Genomic DNA, 6,885 nt, shown 5'->3' on the forward strand with positions numbered 1-6,885 from the left:
CCAACAACCCTTCTCCCTACCCCCCCCCCCCCCCCCCCCCCCCCCCCACCCCCCGCCACCAATTTCATTTAGAATTAGTATACACAAACATTGCTCTTCTGAAAATGTTCTAATGATATTGACCAATAGCTGCCCAAAACTACTCTGTATAGGTTTATCTTGTCAGTATTTAAAGCCTTCGTTTTTTTCGTTTTGTCAATGTCCTACGCACTGGTGTACCCATACAGAAAAGAGAGGTCTGCCATCACAAACGTTTTTATCAAGATTTTGAAAAAATGTTTAATCGATCATTTGTTATTGAAATTGTTCTGAGTATATTTCAAAAAGTAAAGAGTAAATTAATGTGGTTGGTAAAATGAAAACAAAAACAGAGTCAGAAATAAGAAAGTAATATTTGAATGTCTTTTCATTCATGGTCCCGTGGTATTTATGACGACAGGGATTAATGTGGCGCTAGTCGAGGTAGCAATTTATGATGCGTTGTGTGTAAGACAGAACTACTAAAGTCAATCTCCCCAAAGCATGTATAATTAGAACTAACGTAAAAATATGTTGAAGTAGTTTTATGCAAGCAAACATATAAAGAGCACTGAAGATAGTCTAATAGATAACGAGACACGGTTTAATAATTTAATTGTGAGATTCAGTAGCAACAACAGTTTGAATAACAACACCCACACTTTTCAAAGTCACACTTTATATATTTTATGTATTGAACTCATTTTTATTAGTTACCGTTTTCCGCACCTTGCGTTTGAATCTCTTTAAAGGCGATGGAAAAGTATATTGATCATTCTAATATGCCTGTGTCTGTTAAATCACACTTACGCTAGAATGACATCACGTTGACGTGCGGTGACGTCAAAGTTTTTGTTGTGACCAAGAGAGTGCGCTACTTTATCTTATCTACTGTTTTAGATTCAAGGTATATTAGAGTCGAAATCATTTATAGAAAACCCGTGTTTGAACACTATTTATACACTCGGGCGGTAATACGTCGTATAAATTATTGCGCCCGACGTATAACCGCCCGTCGTGAATAAATAGTGTTAATTGCTATAAATCATTATTTCTTAAATAAGAGGCGAAGAGTTAGCTTTTTCATCATTTATTTTATAACATGTAAAATATATGACACGTTAAAAATACAAAATAATGTCTAAAACTAGTTGAAATATTCGGTTCACTTTAATCATGGTCAAATATCTCAAAAACAAGCACACGGACCTATACATTTTGTTTCACCACATTATAGGTCATTTGTTTATTTACAACTGTGAGAAGTTTCATTAAAATCTACATAGCAGAAAAAAATTATTCACGGAACTATTATGAAAGTTATGGTTTTCCCTAGACTTCCATGATTATAAAACATTGTCTGAGATTCAAATTTTTCAAAGTCTAGCAAAAAATCTAGCACATGACCCTTACCTTTTTATTTGCTGAATTTTCTTGGTATATCCTGAAATATCGGAGTTTTATCAAATTTTACATTGTAGAAAAGAATTCGGTCCAAACATGTAGAACTACATGTACCTTAAAACGATATTTTACGCACTCTTTTTGTAGTAACAATTAAACGAAAATAAGAAAAATGAAATGCAGCGAAGTGACATGAATGTAAAATATATTGGCTCTACTCGTCCTTGAAATTCTCAGAGTTACTTATTCTATATTATATCTCACGCTTGTGTCAATGTGTTTTTCGAAAGTATCGGTTTTAGTGTTCTCAGATCTAAATAGAGGGTGATGCTGCAATAGTAAAAAAATAATAAAATAATTTAAAAAACACAATAAGGTTTAGTACAATTAATGTTTTATTAACCAGGTTTTCAACGAAAACCTGAGTTATTAGATTGGGGTAGATGTCGGTCGGGCGGGCGGGCGGCGGCGGCGGCGTCAAACTGGTGTTTCCGGTCAATAACTTTTGTTTCGGTAAAGATATTTGAATAAAACTTGGTATGTATGTAGCTTATATCAAGACAAAGGCTGGGATTGATTTTGGGGTTTCTGGGGTCAAGGTCAAGGTCACTGTTACTTAAAATAGAAAAAGGGTTTCCGGTCAATAACTTTTGTTTCAGTAAAGATATTTGAATAAAACTTGGTATGTAAGTAGCTTATATCAAGACAAAGGCTGGGATTGATTTTGGGGTTTCTGGGATCAAGGTCAAGGTCATTGTTACTAAAAATAGGGTTAGAGTTAGGGTTAGCATATTTTCTACATGCATGGAGGGATTTTGATGAAAGTTGGCACAATTGTTCACCATCATGAGACGGAGTGTCATGCGCAAGAACCAGGTCCCTAGGTCTAAGGTCAAGGTCACACTTAGAGGTCAAAGGATACAAGAATGAAAACTTTGTCGGAGCATATCTTCTTCATGCATAGAGGGATTTTGATGTAACTTGGCACAATTATACACCATCATGAGACGAAGTGTCTTACGCAGTTCCTTTCTTTAGAATTACTTCCCTTTGTTGTTACTATAAATAGCTTATATTGTAACTTTTTCATTAACTAGACATAGGGAAAAATCGAGACCACTTTTCTGTAGTACAACATGCATGTTACATCCAATTTTGAGGTGTATTTTGACCAATCTCTACCTGGTTAGGATTTCTGTGTGGACTTGCAATTTTTTTTTTTTTTTATTTTTTTATTTTTTTTTTTTAAATTTTTTTTTTAAGATTAACTTTCCTTAGTTGTTACTATAAATAACTTATATTGTAACTTTTTTTATAATTGACCGTAGGGAAAAACCAAGACCACTTTTCTGTGGTACAACATAGTTGTTACTTTCTAATTTTAGGAGTATTTTAAGGTATCTCTGCCTGGTAAGGAGTTTTTTTGTGGACTTAGAAAAACAAAAGAATTACAATGATTACTAAACAACCACAAAATTAAAATTACATCTGCAAATAAAGGTGCTAGAGTAAAGAAATTTGCTGTGACGGGCGTATATTGTGACATTCTGGCACTCTTGTTTATTCTTATGAAAAGTGTTGAAAACCTGGTTTCGTGGCATTGCCGCGTTTCTTGTTATAAAACTGTGTGAGTATATCCACTTCATTGAATATTACTTTGATGGAAAAATGATATGCAGCATGTCAGGTTTAAAATGTTCATTATGAGTGTAACTCCTGATTCAACAAAAATGAAATGTCATTTTTTTGTATTCGTACTGGATATTATAGAGGATAAACATGCATTTCTTAATCACATGTTAATACAAATGCAACGTAAATGAGGGGCTAAGTCAAATCATCATGTAATCTCGTCTGATGGTGAACCAAAAATTGTGGGCATCCAAGTCTTTAATTTCACTTGAAAAGTACATTTATACCTTACAAATAAATTATATAGTTGAATTTTTCCACTCTTTAAGTCAGTTTACCTTAAGGGGACGCATATTGCTACATTCACAGTTCATACAGAAATGAGGAAGGGGTGCATATTCAAGAAATTGATGGTGGGAAGATAAAAAAAAACATATTCCTAAACTGATATGATACTGATGGACACCTCTAATATACAGTACTTTGTGGATAAGGATGTAGTACTATGAATGTAATAGGAAAACAGAGGTCTTTGTAAAAGTACATTCAACACAAAATATTAAGCTTTTGTATAAGGAAAAAACAGGTTTTTTACAATACCAGTGTTACAGATAATGTTGAAGGGATGAGATTTTCTTTCTAACGCACCAGGTTTGCTTAAACATGTAAAAATTTAACGCCACGTCATTTCAACTCGGGATGGACGCCATCTTTCTAATTGATAAAAAATGTAAACAAAAAAAATCATAGTGGGATTAGCATTGCAAGGGCATAACATGACATTCTACACAATGAATCCCTTATAACAGATATGTAAGATGCTACACAGGTCTGGTGGGTTAAATGCATAACGTCGATCACTTGAAATTGATCTTGAAAAGGTGGTTAATTTTAGTTTATTTCCATGGTTTTTAATTTTCCCACGACTTCTCGGCGATTCACTGCAAAAAGTATTACTGCGCCGGACGAACGGTAACTCAAATAAACAACGGGAGACAACTTAGGTGTCAGCACGTGTATGATTTTTAAAAAAAACAACATATCGATGATTATAATTTCTTATCAAAAAACGAATCCTAGTCAGATATTCGTCTTTAACATTAGAAAATTATTAATTTCTATGGACATTTATCAAAAAATATTACTTTCAGTGGACTACTTTGCGCATCAAACTGTTTTCCGCTTCAGTTGTAAGGCACTTCCGTTATACTTTTTGACAACAGTAACAAAACACAAAATTAATCAATAAAGTCACTCATAAACCGACTGCTATTTAGATCAGTGAAGGTATAGTTGTTGTTGCAACATTATAGTTGTTCATTACGTTATGAGATAAAGTTTTTCTTGAACTGCATAATCCATTTATTACGTTTAGATGATATTGCATTTACAACTTATCTGACCCCGTTTTTTACATGAATGACAGCAGTCTCGTGCAACTCGTGCAAACAGAGTTATGAAAAATATGGTGGAGAAATCAAGTACAAATTATAAATGATATTAAAGTAAGGATAACTGTATATTCGTCCAGTTTTGATCAATGACATTCCTGCTGTGTATTAGTAAGTTTTGTGGATAAGATTAGAATGTTACTTTTGCACATATACACATTGATTGGACATCACAACCAAATCTCATACCTTATTTTAGGGATTTTTAAGACAATACATTTTCAGAAGTTTGTTGAATGTGTTTTGATATTTAAGTGCATTGTAGTTCATGAATACCAAGTTAAAAATTAAAAATGGAACCATTTCTAGGCCCTTATTGTAAGCCACTCCACTTCTGTAACGATAAATGTTTAATGTATTTAGGGGAATATACTCTTTTAGTTTTTGGAATGTGGTATTCCTTGACTACCATATCTTTTCTTATGCACTACTTTGTAAACAAACTAAATAATGTGTTTTAGCTTACATATGCAAAATAAAAAGAAAGACAATGAACTTATTTCACTTTTTTACTTTAAATTAGAATCTGTAGGATATTGATAAATGTTTGGACAAGATAAAGTACTATTATTTTCGCACACAAAAAAAAATAATTGTTGACTTTGAATGTACACAATAATTCGTATGTAATTTAACAATAACTTTCGTTTCAGTTTTTCTCATTTTTATTTTAGTGAGCAATCCTTTGTGTACTTATAACAGTTGAAACAGTATCCATTTCATGTACCAAAACTTTGTATTTTTTGCAGGTAAATTTTATCATACCCCACCCACTTTTTTTCTAATTTCAAAGTATGCGTCCCCTTAATCTGTAATTTCAAAAAAAAAAAAAAAAAAACCACCCTGACTGAATTCCATGTACCCAACCGAACATTTTGATGTATGATACTGTATTGTACTAAAAAAGCCTACGGATATTTTTACTCGGGGCTTTCGCCAACTGTCGGTTAGTAACTCACAATTTCGAGTTAATAAAAACACACCTGGCACTAATGCTCTTCCGTACATAGTTCATAAAGTTATGTGATATATAAACGTAGAAGTGTGTCCAAAAACTACGGAAGAGAATTAGTGCAAGGTGCTTTTTTATTTACTCTAAATTTCGAGTTAGTAATTCGAAATTTTGACTTAATAAGCCGAAACTTATACTACCATACATCAATGTATGACCTACCATATCCTCTAGAGCTACTCCAGTTTTCAAACTGTATTTAACACTAAAGTCAGCTTCCTGACAATTAGGTTCACCAGGCGCAACAACAGCGACGTCATCTAACGAACGTTCACCCTGACTATACGCGAATGTCTTCAAAGCAGCGGTCCGTTATCACTAAACAGCGTTGACGTAACTTTCGTAACCTTACCTTTTGTTGTTCATACGAAATAACTTTCAATGGAAAAGAAAAGGGCGAATGTGAACATTTTTTTTTTTGTTAAACGAATACAATGAATGTGCTCTACCATAAAGTTGTAGTAGCGAATGTTTACTGTATGCGTTACAATTTTTTCCGTTAAGAGTGCTTAAATTACCTACTTTTGCCAAATGGTGTAGACCCTGATCATCTGAATAAAATGAAGCCAGCTTATCAGTCTATGCTGTTCAATTCTCAAACAATAAAACATTGCCTGCTGAGTTAGGAGGAAACAGTGTAGACTCTGATCTGCCGGCAAGGTTGGGTGCTATTTCCCATTCTGAATAGAGATACAATCCATAGAATCCCAGTATGTATCGTAAACTACAATTAGGTGCATGAAGTATTGCCATGCAATACAAAGTCCCCTACGTGAAGGCACCTAAGTTTCTACAGTATAACATAATCAAGTGATATCTGTCAAGGATGATAAAAATATTGGACTATATAATAACTTATAACAAAACACTTGGATTAAGATTTGCATAATAAATATTTTTCCCTCAGATTAACATCAATAGAACTGCATTGTATGTTTTTTAATAAACTTAATTTACACTTGGAAGGTGCAGCACTGTGGAGTTTTCTGCTACAAAAAGAAGCAAGAGTATTTATATACTGGTTTTCTTTCAACCATGAATTGATTTTTAGTTCTTTATATGGCTGAGGCCGGATATCTAACATTTGTCTCAGTGTATGCACAAGGATTAGGTGACAGATGAAAATGGAAAGATGTTATTAATTACATAATGAGAAAAAAAATACAATCAATATCTATTTTTTTCCAAGATACACATTTTACAGAAAATGAAATTAAGTATATCCGCGCGCAATAGGGCTATGAATGTAATTTTAGCAGCTTTAATAGTCAGTACAGGGGGTAGCAATATTTATAAAAATAACTTTAGTTGTAATAAATTCTCTTGTATAGAATTGACCAAAATGATAACCTTCTTATTTTTTATGCA

Source organism: Mercenaria mercenaria, chromosome 1, assembly GCF_021730395.1.
Source record: "Mercenaria mercenaria strain notata chromosome 1, MADL_Memer_1, whole genome shotgun sequence".
Lineage (NCBI taxonomy): Eukaryota > Metazoa > Mollusca > Bivalvia > Venerida > Veneridae > Mercenaria > Mercenaria mercenaria.